This window comes from Nomascus leucogenys, chromosome 9 (genome assembly GCF_006542625.1).
Source record: "Nomascus leucogenys isolate Asia chromosome 9, Asia_NLE_v1, whole genome shotgun sequence".
Taxonomy (NCBI): Eukaryota; Metazoa; Chordata; class Mammalia; order Primates; family Hylobatidae; genus Nomascus; species Nomascus leucogenys.
The window spans coordinates 47,755,608-47,777,693 of NC_044389.1; the positions used below are offsets into that span (position 1 = coordinate 47,755,608).

Consider the following 22,086-nt stretch of genomic DNA (forward strand, 5'->3'; position numbering starts at 1 on the left):
AATGTTTCCAAGTGGGTCGAGCAGTGACTGCTTATCTGCAGTGGTCAGTAAGGCAGACAGAAACATTCTCAGTGACCTTCCTTCCTTGGCATGTTTGAAAATCATGACCCTACTCCCCTTTATGGCAGAGTGAACTGAGGAGTTTTAACTAAGTGGGGGATAAACATGAAATGTTGGTATTTTTTCCAATTATTGATTTCTATGATGTTCAGTTGAATGCTTGTTTCCCGCCTTTTGGCACCTTTGGCAGATTCCCTAACTTTCTGCTCTTTTTCAGTTATAAACATTTCAGTCCATTTTGGTTTATAGCATCAATCTCAGACGCAATGTAAGTCTAATCTCTTCCATCTTCCTGATGGTTTGACTTGAGGCCTGGGGGATCTAAGGTGGGAGGCTTTTCACTCTTCCTCCAATCTAGCGCCTTGGAATCAAGAGGGTGGTGACGGGCAGGAGTTGGGTGTGGGTGGGGATGGGAGGATGGAGGAGAAATAGTCTGCCCTGAGATATACACCTCCTCCCTCTCCTGGGTCTACCAGTGGTTTTTTTTGGTGGAGTGTGGGTGTGCTATTTTCGTTTTGGTTGGGACAAAGCTTAGGGTGGAACTGATCTGCACATTTCAGAATATTTAATATTGCCCCCCTCCTCCCCCAACACAAATTCTCGTAGTACCCTCAGTCTTTTGTTTTTTTTTTGAGATGGAGTCTTGTTCTGCTGCCTAGACTGGCATGCAGTGACACAATCTCAGCTCACTGCAACCTCCGCCTCCCGGGTTCAAGCAATTCTCCTGTCTCAGCCTCCCAAGCAGCTGGGACTACAGGCACCCACCACCACACCTGGCTAATTTTTGTATTTTTAGTAGAGACTGGGTTTCATCATGTTGGCCAGGCTGGTCTCGAACTCCTGACCTCAGGTGATTTGCCTGCCTCGGCCTCCCAAAGTGTTGGGATTACAGATGTGAGCCACCGTGCCCAGCCTCCTCCAGTCTTTATGACAACCACCCTTTTGCCCGACTATCCCAAACACCTCTTAAGGGGGCTGTGCTGTTCTGATTGGGAACTACTAGAACCTTTCTGGGCTGCAGCCAGGAAAAAAGATGCAGGAGCAAGATCTCCTTAGATTTCTGGTCTGAGTCAGTTGTGGGAAGGAATCCCTGGTTGTCCTTGGGTTGGGTCTGCTGTTACCTGGATCTTTCTGCTGCTGTATGGGGGTCTCTGTACAGTTGATGTGGTGGGAATTCTAGAGATGTTGTTGGCCTACCTCTGTGTGTCTCTAATACTGAGGGCTTCCTTAGAGAGGGGAGCTGTGTTTTCCTTTGTTCCCACCAGTGATCCATGCCTCCAGCACTTTCTCTGGGGAAGGGGTATCCTCCATATAAATGGGGGATTCACCCCCGAGGCTGGATAAGAAGCCTTGCAGTTTCTGCTTGGGTTTCACGGAATACTCACTCTCAGCGTGCTTCTTCCTCAGCACGCTTCTTCTCAGAACCCAGATGCCATACTCTGAGGAGCCTTATTCACATTGTCTGGCGGCTGTGTGAGTGCACCATCTTGGACACCCCGCCCAGCCCAGTCAAACCCTGGAAAAGGTTTGGCCCAGCCATCATCTGACTTTAGCCACATGAGAGACTACAAGAACTGCCTCACTGATCTCACTCAACCCACAGAACCACGAGAGGGAAGAGCAAATGACAGCTTTAAGCCACAGAGTTGTGGGGTGGTTTGTTACCAACAACAGATAACAGGAAAAATTCCTCTGGGACAAGAAGCCAAACTCCTAGGCTAGAGTTGACCAGTAAGGCTTTGGAATTAGAGTCTCTAACTTACTCGTTTCTTGACCCTGTGAAAATTCCTCCACCTCAGTGTATCTCAGTGTCCTCATCTGTAAGACGGGGATAATAATAGTACATTCCTCATAGGATTTTTGTGAGAATTAAATATGATGATCTGTGGGCTTAGTATGGTGCCTGGCATTTACTAAGCACTGATTAAATGTCAACTATGATAATAATTATCGAAAGTAGTGGTTTTATGGAACCAAGCAAAATTTCCCTTAAAACACAATAATTTATTCATATTTTTCTTTATTTTTATTTTAGTCTCCTTTCCACCAATCCTAACCTTCCAGGACAAAACTGCCTTGTTCTATTCTGCTACAGGTTTCCACTTTAGGGCAGATTTTCTAAGTAGACTTGGTTATTTTTTTTTGGGCTAAGGGACTATGAACCTTCTATTCATCCATTTTTATCTCTTCTTCAAATGCCCTATCAGTTTTTCTTTTCCTTTAGTCTTCTCCAGGGAATTGCTTTTCTTTACTTGAAGGGTAGAGGGAACTGAGTGGGAAATTGATGTCTTAATAAAGATGACAAGAACAAGGGTCATGGGGATGAAAATGAAAACTGACACTTAAATTGTCCTCTTAATGTTTCTTAATGACTTGTTGTGGCTCAGAGCATTATACTGTTTCTCATAACAGGGAATCAGACCAAACTGGGGTTTGCTGAAATGCCAGAATGAATGAAGCTTTTCAGAATAGCAAACATTTTTCTATGGCTTTACGACTCCTGTGATTATGTTAATGCTGGACAGAGTGAACTAGGACATAGGGTATCCCAAGACCACTCTGAATCCTATCTCCTCCCCCCATACTCATATTTTAGATTCCAAACCTCAATAACAAAATTGCATTAAAACCTTAGCCCTCTGATCAGTGTACTGCACATCTAACCCCTTTCTCAATATTTGCTCTCTTCTTTTCAGCCGGGACATGTTTTAGAAGAGATGTTAAGGATGTATGTTTGGAAGTTTTATGCACACTAGGAACCAATATGTGTGGGTGAGGTGGAAAGGGAGAAATTTTGCTACATTTCATTTTGCTTTTTTTCTTTTCGGACTTGATACAAAAATACCTGGTTTAGGTCTTTGATTGGTACTAGAAAGAAATTTAAACCATAGAAATACCCCTTTTTAATTTTTAATTTTATTTTTTTGTGGGTACATGGTAGTTGTATATATTTATGGAGTACCCAAGAAGTTTTGACACAGGCAGGCAATGTGCAATCGTCACATCATGAAGAGTGGGATATCTATCCCTCATGCACTTATTCTTTGTGTTACAAACAATCCAATTAAACTCTTTTAATTATTTTAAAATGCAAAATTGAATTATTATTGACTATAATCACCCTGTTGTGCTATTGAATAGTAGGTCTTATTCATTCTTTCCATTTTTTTTTGTACCCACTACCCTTCCCAGCCTCTGGTAACCATCTTTCTAACTCTCTGTATCAATGAGCATAATTGTTACAATTTTTAGACACATCAGATAAATAATGAAGTAAATTTTAGTATCTGAGACATTAGGGGAAGACGATTTATTTTCTGAGTGACTTTACAGCAGAAGAATCCTATTTTCTTACAGGGGCCTGAGTTATTAAGAATCAAACCTGAAATTCACACCACATTGGTTGCTTGTAGGGTGGTTTTTTTTTGGGTTGCCTGAACCTGGAGTATGATTACACCTGCCCAGCCCAGATGAGCTTGGCATATAGTAGGCACACACAAATGCTTCATAATGGAATGAAAGAATGATATACATCTGCTAATTGCTCAAACCATTTGTGGCTTCTTCTGGCTATGAAGTGGACTTCTACTGAGAGTTTTGCCTGTCTGCATTTTTGAAAATTGTATCGACCTCTATGGTTTTGGCATCTCCTTTCCTTTCTACTTCGGGGAGACCAAGTCCACTCTTTTTATCTTGTGAGTTGCCTTTCTATCTGTGAGAAAGGGCCAGGTAAACTGAATTTCAGGGATTGTGGCCTGAAATGAAAGCCGAGTCCTGACTCTTAGTTGTGAAACATTATTTATGCTTGGTATTTTTTTTTTGTTTTTGAGACGGGATTTCTTTTTGTCACCGAGGCTGGAGTGTAGTGGGGGGATCATAGTTCACTGCAGCCTTAAACTCCCAGGCTTAAGCAATACTCTCACCTCAGCCTCCTGATCAGCTAGGACTACAAGCACATGCCACCATGCCTAGCTAATTAAAACAAAATTTTTTGTAGAGTTGGGACCTCACTGTGTTGCCCAGATTGGACTTGAACTCCTGGGCTCAAGCGATCCTCCTGCCTCAGCCTCCAAAATTGCTGGGATTATAGGCATAAACCACCCGCGCCTGGCCTCTGCTTGGTATTAATGTGATTCAGTTGCGTCTTTGTCAAGGGGGATCAATATTTTTGAATTCTTGGTGATCTGTGATGGTAGAAAATTAGGAATTTGAATACAATTTTTGCAGGTAGAGATTCAGAGTAGTAGATTCTTGGATTACTAACTAATTTAATAAAAGACATGTTTATATTGCTGTAATTAAGCCTTATTGATTAGTGTAAAAAATTATTTCACTCTGAGGATGGCTACTTACTGGCTCTACAAGAAAAGACCTCATTCATGGTCTTAGTACACTTCTCATCAAATTGATTTTCTCAGAGAAACAAGCATCGTTTGAGTGACAATTTTACCCCAGCGCTTAAAGACTGAACATAATGAGATTTTCCTTTGCTTTTTTTTTTTTTTTTTTTTTTTGAGACGGAGTCTTGCTCTGTCTCCCAGGCTGGAGTGCAGTGGCGCAATCTCGGCTCACTGCAAGCTCCGCCTCCCGGGTTCCCGCCATTCTCCTGCCTCAGCCTCTCCGAGTAGCTGGGACTACAGGCACCCGCCACCACGCCCGGCTAATTTTGTTTGTATTTTTAGTAGAAACGGGGTTTCACCGTGGTCTCGATCTGCTGACCTCGTGATCCACCCACCTCGGCCTCCCAAAGTGCTGGGATTACAAGCGTGAGCCACCGCGCCCGGCCTTTCCTTTGCTTTTTCAAGTTTGAAAGGAAGGTTTCCCGCCTCAAGTCCAGAGACCAGCCAAATTTGGTCTACCCTTGTGAAGTCTGGAACTGTTAATCCGTGAAATGTATGGAATAAAAGCTTGGCTTTTCTATGACTGCCTTTCATATTTCTTTTTTTTTTTTTTTTTTTTTTTTTTGAGACGGAGTCTCGCTCTGTCGCCCAGGCTGGAGTGCAGTGGCGCGATCTCGGCTCACTGCAAGCTCCGCCTCCCGGGTTCACGCCATTCTCCTGCCTCAGCCTCTCGAGTAGCTGGGACTACAGGCGCCCGCCAACACGCCCGGCTAATTTTTTGTATTTTTAGTAGAGACAGGGTTTCACCGTGTTAGCCAGGATGGTCTCGATCTCCTTACCTTGTGATCCGCCCGCCTCGGCCTCCCAAAGTGCTGGGATTACAGGCTTGAGCCACCCCGCCCGGCCTGCCTTTCATATTTCTATACTCAGTGGCAAGGTGAAAGTCTGTAGTTTTGCCTTTGGAAGCTTCCACTGCTATCTCCTGCTCTATTTCCATCCCACTTTCAAGTTACTGTATAATATACTGGCTCGCTATTTTCTATGTATTTCAACAGTTTTTCTTTATCTTAAACCATTTCTCCCCCACAGCCCATCAATATTCCCCAATTCTTAACTCTATGAAGTTTTTTTTTTTTTTTTTCTTTTGCGACAGAGTTTCACTCTTGTTGCCCAGGCTGGAGTGCAATAGGCAATCTCGGCTAACCACAACCTCCAACCCCCGGGTTCAATGATTCTCTTGCCTCAGTCTCCTGAGTAGCTGGAATTACAGGCATGTGCCACCAGGCCTGGCTAATTTTATATATTTAGTAGAGATGGGGTTTCTCCATGTTGGTCAGACTGGTCTCGAACTCCTGACCTCAGGTGATCTGCCCGTCTCGGCCTCCCAAAGTGCTGGTATTACAGGCATGAGCCACTGTGCCTGGCCTAACTCCATGAAGTTTTAAGACATAAACAGGCAGGAGTAAAATTAGAGGATGAACAGAAGGAAAAAATAAATCCATTTCACATTTAAAATGTCAACCTGAAGCTCCAAAATGAAGAAAAATACCTAAAAGAAATGGAGGCTTTCAGGTAAAAAATACATCATTGTTATTATTATTTTTAATGATGATAAAAATAATTCATCAGTAACAAATGTCAAAATATGTACAGAAAAATCCAAGCATGTATTTCTTTCAGAGGAATAAATGTGGAAACTGATGATCAATAATAAAAAGTGCTTGTGAATCTAAGTCTAGTTGTTATCGGACGTACTGGGATGTGATCATCCTTGGTAAGTAGAGGATGCACACTTACTACAAAGGAGATTTCAAGTTGGACACAATAACAATTGAAATATTATCAGTTCCTATGAGATTAAGATTGTAATATAATGTGCAATAAACGTAGTTTCCAGGAATATCAACATTAAAATGAACTAGTGTTCATAAAGCAAGGAATCCTGATTGATGACATTTGCCAAGGACTTATTTTGTGTCGAGTACTGGGATGAATGCTCTGATTGCATAATTTCATCTAATTGTTTTAGTAACTCAGTGCCATGGGGGATAAGATTACTCTGTTTTATAGATGAGAAAACTGAGGCTTATAAGAGGTTACATAACTTGTCCAGGTAGAGTAAAGTAATGTTGACAAGCTAGATGGGCAGTACCTGTTAGGATTGTGATTTTCCATTTTAAAAACAAATATTTATTGAGTATTTTCTATGTGCCAGGGATTTTCTCATATGTTATTTGATGTAATCTTCAAAACAATCCTCTAGGGGTAAGGCATGGATATTCCTGCTTTACAGATAAGGAAACTGAGATTTAGTGAGGTCAGGTATCTTGCTCCAGACGATGTAGGTGGAAAGTGACAAAGCTATGATTTGAATCCAAATCTTCTGACTCTAAATCAGAAAGGAATCTCAGAATTGTTAAAGTGGTAACATACCTGGAAATCATGGTCTTCTTTGTAGATTGCAATTGGGAATACTAAGCTCTTTCTGGAACATGGGGAAAGAATGGTATATTTAATTCCAACATAGGACCAAGAGCAATGTTAGTAGCAAAAAATAAATCTCCATGTATGAAATTTAAAAATCAACCTGTGGCAATGATGCAGATACGCTGCTCAGATCTCCCTTCAAGAGAAGATGTGCATTATAGAAGGGAGTAAGTTGTCTGTTACCCACTAGGTGTTGCACCTTTGGAGTTCTGCCTTGGCATTCACACTCAGGCCTTTTCCCCAGACTGCTCCCAGTCAGTGACTGGCCATGACAAAGTGCTGCAGCTGGGCCACTTCTATCCAACGTGAAACTTTTCAGCAGGCCGTCTTTACTCTGAGGCTGCCCATTAGCCTGGCTAAGACTTCTGCACAGCTCAGTGCAGTCTGAGGCTCTTGCTTCTGTCTTTGTCCTTCCCTGTCTCCTTTCACAGGTGTCAGACCAGAAACGCGGGTTGAAGGCTCTCTATGTCAGCTCCTGCTCCCTTTCCCCATCTCTACAAAAAGTACAAAAAGTAGCCAGGTGTGGTGGTATGCGCCTGTAGTTCTAGCTACTCAGAAGGCTGAGGTGGGAGGATGGCTTGAGCCTGGGAGGTGGAGGTTGCAGTGAGCCAGGATCACGCAATCCCACTCCAGCCTGGGCAATAGAGCCAGACCTTGTCTCAAATACATACATACATACAAACAGGGACCAGTTGACTAGAATCAGGGCTTGTGTACCCTGAACTGTGCTGATAACACATTAACAGATCCTTCTCCAGTATTCCATTTGCTTCTTAAATTTTTATTTTTTTCTTTTTTGTAAAAATAATACGTAACACTACAAAAAATGAGAAAATATCAAAAAGTCAGCAGCAAAACAAAATAAGACAATAAAAAAATTACTTGGAATCCTGCTACTCCGAGATTATTCCTGCTATTTTCGTGTATATTTTTCCAGTGTTATTTACTAAGCATGCATAAAAATACTTTAAGTACAGCATACTGTCCCTGCTCTTTTATATTTTGCCTTTTTCACTCAGAAATATAACTTGAACATTTTTCCATTACATTAAATATTATTCTGTTACACAGCTTCTTAATTCTCTTTGGGTTATGACACATTGTATCAAAATTATGGTCTCTCTCCTTAGAAAAATGAATGTGCATACATAATGTTCCATAGGAATTTTAGGAGTTTCACTGCCTGAAAATTGTCCATATATTTCCTGTCTCTGCTTGTACCATTATGGACAGCTGCACAGTATTCCATCCAATATTTAAATTAATACTATCATCTATTTACTCAGATTCCTGTAGACATTTTTTCCCTATCATGAACAGTGTGATTGAGATCTTCTATGTTTATCATTATACAATTCCTTCAATTTCAATTGGTTGAAATTGCCAATAGTACAACTTCTTGGGTACAACCTAGCTCTAAGGATGAACCATAAACAGACAGTGCTTACACATCTAGAAGAGTGTAGACAGCTTTTTGAAGATTTTACCTTTGGGAATGTTACACTAAATTCAGTGATGCTAGTATTTGGAAAAGTTTTTGAAATAATTCCTTTGCAATGGTTTTTAGTGACACATGCTTTTAAAGATTCTCAAAGGTAGTACCTTTTCAACTTTGAAAGTGAACTTGACTTTTACAAATAGCCCCAAAGTCTTTGGAACAAAGTTACTTCAGTGACATGATTCAATAAACCAAATACTATCATTTTGGCTAGTTTTAAAAAGTCACAATAAGTGAAGAGATTTACTTTTTTGCTTTGTGACTAGCTCTGTGGCTGATATGAAAAGAGACATTGCAAAACGGAACAAAGAATGCATCAATAGAATAAGTGTGTACCTTCCCAAGGTGAATACTTGGCATTAGAAAATTCACTCGTACAGGCTAGGTGTGGTAACTTATGCCTGTAATCCCAGCACTTTGGGAGGCCTATGTGGCTGATTGCTTCAGCCTAGGAGTTCAAGACCAGTCTGGGCAACGCAGCAAGACCTCGTCTCTGCAACACGTAAAAAAATTAGTCAGATGTGATGGCACGTACCTGTGGTCCCAGCTGCTTGGGAGGCTGAGGCAAGAGGATTGCTTGAATGCAGGAGTTCAAGACTTCAGTGAGCTGTGATTGAGCCACTGCACTCTAGCCCTGGGTGACAGTCAGACCCTGTTTCTGAAAAAAGAAAAAAATAATGAGAAAAAAGAAAATTCACATATACAAACACAGATGTTTGTTTAAAAGAAAATCTTTATTATTACTGTAATAATAATCATTACTGTAATGCTTAGTTTTACATGTCACCTTGGCTGGGATATGGTTTTTTTTCCCTAAAATTATGCCATGTTTATATATATCACACCATATAAATAGTCCATATATCATTCCAATAATATGCATATTTTTGCCTTCAGCAACACTTAACACTTTCCCCATCAACATACTCTCACAGGAACTCTAACAAGAATGTCTTAGGAAAGATTTGGGCTATTTTTCTATAATCAAAACCAAGCCTTGGTCCTCATGATTCGCCATGGCCCTGAAGTGAGTGAGGAGGACATTTGGAAGCAACTTCCTGTCATAACAGCTAGCACCAAGTAGATATCTAGGACATATTTACTGGATGTTTGAATGATTGTCTTGTTCTTCAGAATCTGCAAATATTTTCAGAATGTTTTTATGTTTCTTTTAGTCCTACTGCAGTCAATTCCTCAGTTTCTGTGTATATGCAATTTTCATGGCTGGAAAATCCCTTGGTTTTATTGTTGCAAAACTGAATGCTTGGTCATTGTTATTTTGAAAGGTTTCTCAGGTCGGCTCCCTAGGGCAAGCTGCTGTGATAGTGAAAAACCCAGGCCCAGAGAGTTTAAAGGGTAACTTCAGGTTACACACTGACTGGAAAATAGGAAAGCTAGCTGTGGAAGCTGAACATTTTAAATCTTATACCATCTCACTGCTTGGTGCACAAATGGACTTTTATTATACCAACAAAGATTTCCAGAGAAAATCATGTCAAACTCTAACGTCATGAGTTAACAATGCAACTACTAGATTAAGAGCTCCTTGAAAGCAAGGGCCACATGTGTCAATCCTCGTATTCCCAGCAAATACACACACACACACACACGTGCAAACACACATTTGCACAAACATACATAGTGAAGAAACGCACATCTCAAAGAAATAATTTTTTGTCAGTTCTTTTAGAGTTCCAAAAATCCATCTATTCCTCTATAATTGAATTATATACACACAGTAAATACGTCTAAATATAGCTTACTGTGAACGCCCAAGTTTGCAAATATTTTATTATGTTAGAAGTCTGGCAAATCAGTAAACACAACAAAGATGTATGAGAATACACTTTGATTTTGATTGCAAGTGGGGCTTTTGGGAAAAGAAATATTTTTTCTAATTATTTCTGAACTAAAATGAGAAACTAACTGGATTTCTTAAAAATAATTATTGTTTGCATCTTTCTCTTTGGAGACCCTGACTTGTTTCTCTTTGTCTTTTGATATCGTCACACTGGTTTCCCTAGAGGACATTGACGTTGACAGAGAAAGGCCAAAGGAACCTTTGCGACTTCATCCAAATGTCATAACAAAAGTAAGGCTTAGCATGCTTCTGAAGGATTGACTTTCAAGCAGGAACTGGGTTGTTTTGGAAACTTAGTTAATGACATTGTTATTATTTCTCATGAGTGATTAGATTGATAGATCAATCCCACTTGCATTTAGCATAATCCCTGCAGGTGTGAGTGGGAAGCCCATCAGTGCAGAAGCTGCGTGGCTCTGAAGCTTGGCTGAAGCTATCTTCTCTGCAAGAAAAATGTCACATGATGCTGAAATTTCAATATTTGGCTATGAACCTCCCTCCACACCTTCCCCCCTGCCCCCCCCCCCCCCCACCGCCGACCCGCAATAATGTTTTCTCAACAAGAATGCCTAAAGATTTTGAACTATCTCTCATTCTGGGACCATTAATATATTTTGAAAAATTTAAAGGATAAATTCACAAAGAACAACTGACATTTGTAAAACTTTAGGCAAGACACAAATGTTACACGTATTAGAGTTACCTAACCAGTACCTTTCATTTGTGGCCTGTGCACAGTGGGAGTTCAATAAATATTTTCTGAATGTTGAATGGGTGAAGTGCATTTGGAAATAAGCAGAGAGCTATTGGGACATGTAAATCATGGCAGAAGTATGTTTTTACAGATATCATTGGGGCACAATCAAATCTTCTTGACCTTCTTATGCCTTTATTGATGTGTTTTGGCTAATACTAAGAAGATACTAGTTTGGATGGTGATGTCTGTAATTTAAAAACATGATTTTTGCCATCTCTTAACACTTTACAAAGGTTAAGAGGGTAGATAAACAACTTCCTACAGCTGCTGCTACATCTGGCACACGCCTGCCGCAGAAAGTGTGCACTGAAAAGATAAACACATCAGGTTGTATCTACTTGCACGCTTGTGCTTTTTGCATCTGAACTTGACCCGGAGCAATTAATATTAAAACCAGGCCTGACATTAATGAATAAAAATTCAAAAGAAGTTGTGCTGAATTGAAATTACCACCACTTCCGAGAGGATAGATTTCTCTGAAGGTTTTGAGGTTAACTTTGATTCTGTAATCCTGGCTCAATGTCTTATCTTTGTTGTTTCCTTCAGGGAACCATCTCATCTTGATTCCTGCACAGTTTCAAGTCTCTCATGAGTCCCTACTTGACTAATGCTGAACATTAATTGTTCTGTCTCAGTTGATTTATGTATATATGGATGTTTTCCAAATTTTACTTCACGTGGTGACCCCTTGAGGATGCTTCCAGCTCTGAGATTCTGTGACACACTGAATACATTTAAAATTAGCAGGTGATTCTTTTAAAAAGTCATCAGACAGAACTCTTTACTAGCCTTCAAGTGAAAAGATCTGTTGGTGGATTATCTTTTTTTTTTTTTTTTTTGAGACGGGGTCTTGCTCTTTCGCCCAGCCCGGAGTGCAGTGGCGCAATCTCGGCTCACTGCAAGCTCCGCCTCCTGGGTTCACGCCATTCTCCTGCCTCAGTCCCCCGAGTAGCTGGGACTACAGGCGCCCGTCACTGCACCCAGCTAATTTTTTGTATTTTTAGTAGAGACGGGGTTTCACCGTGTTAACCAGGATGGTCTCGATCTCCTGACCTCATGATCCGCCTCGGCCTCCCAAAGTGCTGGGATTACAGGCGTGAGCCACCGCGCCCGACCTATCTTTTATACTTCTTATAAATACTGCTGATGATTCAGAGCCTTTAAAAGAGGTGGATACTGGATCTCTTCACTGACAACTTGAAAAAAGTAACATGTAGGGGGAGGGTATGACTTTATCTTATTCACTCATTGTATTTGTGGTGATGCTAATAAGGCCCTCAACAAATACTTACTGAATCAAACAATGACATCTGAAGTACAAATTGATTCTTCTACACACTAAATTACAGCAATTTTCTAAAAAGACTGTCAAACATAGTATTGGTGATTGCCTTATTTGCTAAACAAGAACCCAGATACCATTACTCACGTTGCTTGGAAACTTTTATATATTTCTATCTCAAATATTTTCCATAGAACCAGGTTTTGTCTCTGCATATTAGCCTTAAGTCTGTGAGCTTTATAATCTTAATTGTCTCTTCTTTTTTTGTGTGTGCCACAAATAGCCATTGGTGTAAGCATATTAGCCTTATTTTTTTCTCTTTTTAATTATACTTTAAGTTCTGGGATACATGTGCAGAACGTGCAGGTTTGTTACATAGGTATACACGTGCCATGGTGGTTTGCTGCACCCATCAACTCGTCATCTACATTAGGTATTTCTCCTAATGCTATCCCTTGCTTCCCACACCCCGACAGGCCCTGGTGTGTGACGTTCCCCTCCCTGTGTCCATGTGTTCTCATTGTTCAACTCCCACTTATGAGTGAGAACATGCGGTGTTTGGTTTTCTGTTTTTGTGTTAGTTTGCTGAGAATGATGGTTTCCAGCTTCATCCATGTCCCTGCAAAGGACATGAACTCATCCTTTTTTATGGTGTATTAGCCTTATTATTATTATTTTAAATACATCTGAGATTTCTAGAAAAGTGTTTGAATATTCAGTTTCTCTTTGCAATGGCAGACACAGCCTCGGTGGTGGTCATTTCTGAACTGAACCTTGACCAACAAAGACATGTACCCAGGCATGATGTTCACATTCTGCTTTTACCAAATTGCTGGGTGAGCACTTTACAAGATCACAGAGTGTCCTCTATCTCCTTCTTAGCATTTAGAGAACCTTGGCAACCGAGATGGAGCCACAGGAGGGAAGCAGGCTGCTATTTAAGTGGAGGAAAGTCACTCCATGGCAGATAAGCAGGAGCAGTGATAAATCACAAACAGCCCTCAGCCTTAGGAATTCGTAGTGCAGCTCTATCACGAACCCCGTCAGCATCTGATGAACTTTTACTTTTCACAGCATCATCTGAGGGCAGTGATAGAGGGGAAAGAAACATCTGCACATGGTCTGCATTGGATACCTGTCAGTTGGTTTACAGATAATCTACAGACCACAGAGTATTTTGCTGATGTACTTAAGACCAGAAACAGAGCAGCAGGAAATGTTAAGTTCAGAAGGCTTCTAGGAATAGCAGTCACCAGCCTACAGTGTGATATTTCTGTTTTAAGAAAGGCTGAAATATTATTTCATAAGCACTCTAGGTTTTAGAACTGTAGGAAGCCCTATGCATGCATGCACGTTGTTGTTGTTTTTTAAATGTAGTAACATCACACCTGCTAATAAGATAAAGTACCAGTAGAACTCCAGGGATGAGCTGCCGAGTCCCTTCATTGGTGAGGGGAAGCATGGTTTGGGAGAAAAAGTGTTGATGAGCCAAGTCAGTTTCTAGTTATGCTCCATTGGTACCCATTTGTGTGCATGAGGACCTTCAGTTGTGATGGTGGCACAGAGCATCCCTGACAACCAGCATATCGTAGTTATTCAAGAAATATTTGTGAATAAATAAAAGGCTAGAAATACGCTTTATTGAGTCACATGCCTGGCTGGTCTGTTTTGGGTTAGCTTGCTATGATTGATCGATAAGTACCTCGAACAATTATAAAGTCATGATATAGTTGGATGTATAAGGTTTATGGAACTAGGTTCTACCTCACACATTACTGGTGGCTACTCTGTGTTAAATGCTATGCTTAGGACAATGAGGAATAAGAATGACACATGGGCCCTGTCTTCAAAAAGCTTTTTTTGTGTGTAGCTGGGGAGACAAGAGTAAAATACTTTCAACAATAGCTTATTGGCTGAAGTCTAAATGACACAGTGTTAAATTGTCTATCCTGGACGTGGGGGCTATTACTCTCATTATCTGGTTTGACTCAACTTCAGACAGTTCATAGCATTATGTAAAATCATAGAATGTTAGGGTAAAATGGGACTTCTAAGAGATTTTTGATGCCTTTCAGTCCAATTCCTTTTTTTGTTTTTGTTTTTGTTTTTGTTCTCATGAGAACACTGGGAGGTTAAATGACTTGGCCAAGATCACAAATCACAGAGTCAGTGGTAATGTTCACCATTTCCCCAGGATTTTGGTTCCAAAGCATGCTAGAGCCTCAGGCTCATGGCAGGAGTCTCCTTTATTTCTAAATGAGGACTATTTGTTTTGTGACAATAAATCTTCCATTATGTAAGTTCTAAGACAGATGCAACTTATACTGAATTCTACTCCTTAGCAACTATGTTAAACTTCCACTGTTGTGACTGTATTCTCTCTCTTTCTTTTATGTATGAATTTTTTTAAAAACAACCCTTAGGATCATGCCCATAATCTGTATTGTGTAAAAAGTACTGGAATTCATTCATGTCATCTGATATTTAACAGTTAACTTTTTCTTGAGCACAACCTCACAGGCCTCTGCTCTTTGCACGTACCACCTCACTCAGTCATCATAATTGTCCTGTGAGGCAGACACTGAGGCTTAGAGAGTTTAAGTAACTTGTCGAAGTTCTCAGAGATAGCATGTAGCAGAGTCATGCTGTGAACCCAAAAGTCAGGCACCAGAGTTTGCACTCTTAACTGCAGCTCCATACCACTTGTGTATTTCAAAAGCCAGACTCCTAGAAGTTGGCATCATGGGTGTCCACCATACCTCTGAGCCACTGAAACATTACAACATTCATCCAGAGTCTTGGCTGCATCCCCCAGCCAGGCTCTGCATCCATGCCTTCCCTCTTTAAACTTTCAAATCTTTTCAAGACGGGAGATATCCATGCTAGCCTGTCTCAGGGCATGATTGAGCCAACTGAGAATTTTAAACATGATGGTCATGGGCCAGGCCTGGTGGCTTGTACCTGTGATCCAGTGCATTGGGAGCAGGAGTTTGAGACCAACCTGGGCAACATAGGGAGACTCTCTCTACATTTTTATTTTTTTTAATTTAAAATTAGCCATGTGGTGGCGTGCATCTATAGTTCCACTTAGTTGGCAGGCTGAGGAGGAAACATTGCTTGAGCCCAGGAGTTTGAGGTTACGGTGAGCTATGATTGCACCACTGCACTCCAAGCAGGGTTACAGAGTGAGATCCTCTCTCTAAAAACAAAAACTGGAAATGGGAGTCATAACCCTTCAGTTCTCACATTTGCCCTATTTCTTTCTTCTTCTTTTTAAAGATTTAGTGAAAAATCTGGAATGATTGGATTGATTTGAGAATGTTACAAAAGTTACAGAATTTGCATACTCTATAGATAGAACTAGTGATTTGGTGAAAAGTTAATTTTAAATGTTTCTCCTTTTCCTCAGCTTATTTCATTTTATTTATTAAAATAAACTGACCATGGAGAAAAGGGAAGCAACTTTCAGGATTTCGGCGTAGCTCACCCACTTATTCTTCAACAGCGGCCGGCCTGAAGTGAGCCTTGTGCCTTGCAGAGCGCTAGAGTCGATGACATCCACCCACAGGGGGCTTCGGATTTGATTAGGCCCTTGGAATGCAGCTTAGAAAATGGCTGTTAAAAAGCTGAGGCAAAATAGGGAGTGGGCTTCTGACTCTCAGGGTGGGATGCTGGCCTCTCTGAGCAGGAAGTGTCTGATGTGCTGACAGTGAGGAAACAGGCCATGTTTTTGTTTATTTTCTCATAAAGTGCTGATGAACAAATGAGGGAGTTACATTAAGGGGCGCCGAAGGCCAGCTGTGAAAAGAGATTGGGGTTTATCAGCCTTTTAGCGTGGTTTCCTTTGGAAAGAATGCTTATGACATCGCCAGGCTTGCACGCTCACCCCCTCAGCCCATCCCCCTCACTTGCTCCCCTTGATAACTTTGAATGCCTCAAACTGAGGTCAGCCCTTTTTAGCAGATGGGGAGAAGATGGGGGTCATGGGTTCCTTAATAACAGAAGCCAATGGATGGGAGATAAAACCAATTTCCACACACGAAATAATGCACTTTTTGTTTTTTGTGCTTATGCCTGGTAGTTAAATTTCTGGGCTCCTTTAAAGAGGTCCCTAGGAAATTGGTGGGAGTGGGTTGGAGAGGGGTTCTGTTGGGAGGAACATTCTTGTCTCTGGATCTAAGACTTTACCTGACATGAGAACAGAGGAAAGTCAGAAATACGAGAAGGGCATTGTCTGCAGCCATGAATAAATCTGCCTCATGGAAGACAAAAATTCTTAAGCAATGTATCTTTAAAAAAGTATGAGGTTTGAATCTTTTGTGGAACAGGTACAGAATAAAGACATACATGATCAAATAATTTTTTAAAAATTAAATGGTCTAGAGCTTATTAATTAAAGAGCAGCCATTATCACAACTCCTTAGTGGCAGTTACAGCAGCTTCAAAGTTTATTCCATCTTCCTCTGGGGAAGAAATGAGGTCTGTTTCCCCTGAACTAGAGTCGACATCATAGAAATAAGGCAATGTCTGCTAAAATAACTCAGTAAAAATCAAGTTTGACCACTGCACTTCTGAGTCAAGGGATTTAAAATGTTTCACAGATGATAGCAATTTTAGCCAAGGTGACCTAGAGTGATTTCAAGGAATAAAAAATAGCACGGAATGAATTTGATCTAATACTTAGGGCTTTTTCAGGTTTTTTTTTATTTTTATATTTCTTACAATGCATGAATATACAATGAAAACAGTAATGGATTTTTGGAAGAGGCTGGCTTATATATTGGAAGGAGATGAAATATTTGATGTGAAACTCAATCTGCTCAGAAATAAAGACTAGCATAAACTTTGTTCTTTCTTGCTGCATATTTTAATAAGATGTGAGGATCAAGTATGTGACAGCTGAAGCAGTTACCATCAGAGATGATTGTGGTCTGGTGGTGTGGTACTCTACTTCAGTGTGGTACTTGCTAAGGGGGAAGAACAATGCAAGTCTGTGGAGCCTTTCGACAGTATGATAATTTCCTCTTGAAGGGGGTAAGCTGATGGAATTTCACCATAAGGTAGTGAGTGTATGCAGATTATTTGCAAATGTTCAAGTTACTACACTATTCTCAGCCTCAGTTTCCCCACATCAAGGTGGTGGTGATGACTGTGGACTCTAGAGCCAGGCTTCTGGAGTTGATCCCAGCTTTGTGAGTGATCATCAGCCACTCCTTGTACCAGATTACCCCTTCTCTGTGCCTTAGTTCCTCATCTGTAAAACTGAGCTATAAATACCTAATAAATGCTTGCTACTATTTCTTTCTTTTTTTCTTTTTTGAGACAGAGTCTCGCCCTGTTGCCCAGGCTGGGGCACAGTGGTGCGATCTCGGCTCACTGTAACCTCCGCCTCCCGGGTTCAAGCAATTCTCTGCCTCAGCCTCCCAAGTAGGTGGGATTACAGGCGCCCGCCACCATGCCCAGCTAATTTTTGTATTTTTAGTATAGATGGGGTTTCACCATCTTGGCCAGGGTGGTCTTGAACTCTTGACTTCATGATCCACCTGCCTCAGCCTCCCAAAGTGCTGGTATTACAGGAGTGAGCTACTATTTCTAATAAACATCACATTAAGCCAAAATGGATTTTTCTTTAGAATCTGCTTCGATTCTGTTTTCGTATCTATAAAATGCACAGGGTGATGAAACATTACTGAAGACTAAAAAGTTCAGCACTTCCTGGATGTAAGGTACAATGAAGCAAAAAGCTGAGTTTATTATTAAATGTCATGTGTTACTTTGAAGAACTCCCATAATATCAGTGGTCTAGACATCCTAGTGCTTTAACGTGACCGAAAAATAATAACATGCATGGCTTATAAAAATACTGTACAGGAAGGCCTCAGATCAAAGATACTGCTTAAATGTGAAGCATTATTATTTTTATTTTTGGTATTACTCAGACTTTCCTACGTAAGAAGAAAAAAATACATGGTTTTAGTGAAAAATGCTGCCATGTTGTTTTGCTATGAGCTAACTACAGAAATAAAGGAGTAGGATCAATTTTCTGAAAACTAAAATGACAATACTGTATTGTAAATATTATGAAAACTACAATACTGTATTGTAAATATTGTGAATTTGGAAAACATCAACTTCAGCATCTTTAATTTTTTTTCACATTAAATTGCCTAAAAAAACTAAAATGAAGGATACCACATATTCATACAATTTTGGAGATGAGAGTGTTGTGAGGAATCCTTTAGTCCACGTCCCTTGCTTCACAGCTAGGGAAACTGAGGCCCAGAGATTGACAGTGCTTTGCCCAGTTGGGTGATGGTAGAGCCCAGACTAGAACTCAGACAGGCCCCCTGATGCCCAATTATGGCTCTGAGTATTTCACTCTGCCTTTTGGGAAGCGAGCATTTGCAGCAACATTCCTGCCTCCCTAATTCCTTTCCCCAGTGCTGCTTTTATCTCCTGCTTTAAGTTGGAGTCAGTCCAGAGTCCTCAGTCAGAAGCTCCTCTGAGCCTCAGCCTCCTCATCTGTAAAACAGGATTACTGTAGACTCGTTTGCAGAGTTGCAAGGCCTAGAAGAAATATTTGGGAAGGACCTGGCAGAGGGTGGGCTCTCAATAAATTTGGTTGTGAAAAAATACTATAGTCTTTAAAATTTATTTTTTGGAAAAGAATTTATATCTTGGGATGGGCAAGAAATTGTTCAAAATTATGTTTTCTTGGATCTGGACTCACTATGAACATAGCAAGATTATCTATTTTTCAGAATTGAACATTTAATGCTTTTAGCTTACAGACTGGTCCTGCTAAGTGGTAGTGGAACAAAAGCCAATGATGAATAGATTCTAAAAGCACATTTGAATAAAATTAGTCCTTCCTTTTCTAGGGAGAGGAAGCCTTTCTGAGGATGGAAGAGTGATAATAATGGTAATGGTAATAACAGTAATAGCAATAATGGTAATAGCAGCTTCCCTTTACTGGGGGCTTAACTATGGGGCAGGCACTCACTAAGCTCTTTAGGGGTTTCTCTCTTACTTCTCACAGCTGCCTTATGAGGTAAGTCCTCGTTTTATCCATGAAAAGCAGAGGCTTAGAGAGATCTAGTAACTTGTACAAGGTAAATGACAGGCCTGGGACTCAGCCCAGATTTTCTGATTCCAAAACCCCCATTTTTTTTTAATGTTTACTGGTTTATGAGAAATAATACAGATGAGCAGCCAAATGAAGAGGTACATAGAGTGAGGTCTGGAAGTGTCTGGAGACAGGAACTTCTGTCGTCATGGAGCTGGGGTGTGTCAGCCTCCCAGCACATGGATGTGTACTTGTTTTGTTTAATTCAACTTTTATTTTAGATACAGGACGTACATGTGCAGGTTTGTTGCATAGGTATACTGCATCCAGGTAAGGAGCACAGTACCCAACAGGTAGTCTTTCAACCTGTGTCTCCTGCTCCTTCCCACTTCTGGTAGTCTGCAGTGTCTGTTGTTCCCATGTTTATATCCACATGTGTTCAGCGTTTAGCTCCTACTTATAAGTGAGAACAGGTGGTATTTGGTTTTCTGTTCCTGCATTAATTTGCTTAGAATTATGGCCCCCAGCTCCATTCATGTTGCTGTGAAGGGCATGATTTCATTGTTTTTTAGGGCTATGTAGTATTCCACAGTGTTGATGTATTACATTTTCTTTATCCAGTCCAACATTGACGGGCAGCTTGGTGATGAACATATGAGGGTATGTGTCTTTTTGGTATAATGATCTATTTTCCTTTGGGAATATACCCAGTAATGGGATTGCTGCAAAGCCCCAACTTTTAACCATTATGCAATTCAAGTTCCTTTACCAAATTATCAGTAGCCAAATTCGTGAAACAACTGCTCCATTTCTGCTTTGCTAGAGTAGGTACCATTTATTCTCATCATCTGGCAGTTTCCTGGGCTGGTTCCTCTCTCCTTGTGTGCCAGGTCATAGGTACTCATGGCTGTTGTATTAGTTTCCCAGGGCTGTAGTAACAAATCACCACAAACTGGGGGGCTTAAAACAACAGAAATGTGTTCGGGAGGCTGGAAGTCTGAAATCAAGGTACTGGCTGGGCCGTGCTCCCTCTGAAGGCCCTGGGCAAGAATCCTTTCTTGCCTCTTCCTAGCTTCTTTTGAGATCAGGCACGTTCAGTGTGGTCCAGTTGTAGACTCTTCCTAGCTTCTGATGGTTGCCATCAATCCTTGGAGTTCTTGGCTCACAGCTGCAGCACTCCAGTAGCCGCCTCCATCTCCACATGGCTCCTCCCTGTGTATGCGTCTGTGTCTGAATCTCCTCCTCCTTTTCCCCATAAAGATATCAGTCCCTGGATTTAGGGCCCACCCTAATCCAATAAGACCTCATCTTAACTACTTACATCTGCAAAGACTCTATTTCCAAATCAAGTCACATTGTGAGATTCCAAATGGATGTGAATTTTAGGGGACACTACTCAGCAGTTATCTCTGGGAAGGAATTTTACCTGGGTGAGAATACATCAGAAAGGACATATTTCAGCCTTTTCTAGGGCATTGTGGCTAGACATAGGCAAAACGTATTTCACTTTAAATCTCTATTATTTCTGTGATCAGGCATTGTCTGCTGCAAATTACAATGATACATAGTCTGGAATCCATTTCATGAACCTTTGGAAATTTTAATGGGTTGCAAGCAAAATCTCATTTTTCAGAAGAAATAATGCAGTGGCTCCTTATGCAGCAGCCCCAGAGAGCTCACGGCCACAAACCCTCCAAGGAGTTCACTCTAGAAGTGCTTCAAGGCTCATGTCTCCTTCCTTCAGAGCCCCAGACCTTGGAAAGTGGGGCCATTTGTCAGGAAGCCATTTATCTGTCTTCATTGCTGGTGGGAGTGAAGAGTGACAAAACAATGTTATCAGAGACTGTGTTCACAGTGGTGAGAGGCGTCAGGGAGACCCCAACTGGTCCTACATTTATTTACCAGAACTGCCAGTAAGATTTGTGCCCACGCAAACCTGTAGCAATATGCGTCATATTTACGTCGCAGTTCTAGTTGAATCAGGAAGAAAAATTGCACATTTTAAAGCTAGCTTTCTGAAGACACTTTCATGTTTAAAGCCAATTATTTATTTGCTGATGATGGCTTTGTCTCTGGGCTCCATTCCCAATGGCCTTTTTAGCATCCCTGAAAGATGCTAAGCTCATTCCTACCTCAGGGCCTCTGTATCTGTTGCTTCCTGTGCATTAAAATTTTCTTTCTCCAAATCTTCTGGAGACCAGCGACCAGCTCTGCCTTCTTGTCACTCTGCCTGCATAGAGGTCTTCCCTGACCTCCCCAGAATCTGTCTACATCACCATGTTTCATTTTCACTACGGCACAATCCTAACCTGACCTGTGATCATTATTATTTTGACTAATTGCTTATATATTTGTTTTTCTCACCCTCTATTCAGACTATAAGCTCCACAAGGCCTGAGGTCTTATTTCATCCATTGCCGTATCCCCAGCACCTAGAGCAGTGTCTGGAACATAGCAGGTGCTCAATTAGTATCTGTTGAATGAATGAATAAATGAACAATTGAGTGAATGAGTGAATTCTTGACCTTCCTTCAGTTCAGTCTTATTTCTTCAGGGGAGGCTTCCATGACCTCTCTGACTAGGGTAGATGCCTCCATTAAAGGCATCATACACTTTCCTTTTATGTTTTCACAGTTATAACTTCACATTTATTTGTATGGTTCTTTGATTAATGTCTATTATCTCAAAACCCGGAAAGCTCCACAGTGGCAAGAAAACTTACTAATGTATTCCTA

The 22,086-nt window shown here is 40.9% G+C and overlaps 1 long non-coding RNA gene across 1 annotated transcript; it reads right to left on the reverse strand.

Annotated features, from left to right (window-relative positions):
* Nucleotides 1-5,524: 5,524 nt before the first annotated feature.
* LOC115836632 lies at nucleotides 5,525-17,757 on the reverse strand. The gene is made up of 2 exons (XR_004031635.1): nucleotides 17,669-17,757; nucleotides 5,525-5,610 (listed from the first exon to the last, which is right to left on the reverse strand). It is a non-coding gene; the product is annotated as an uncharacterized LOC115836632 (long non-coding RNA).
* Nucleotides 17,758-22,086: the final 4,329 nt, after the last annotated feature.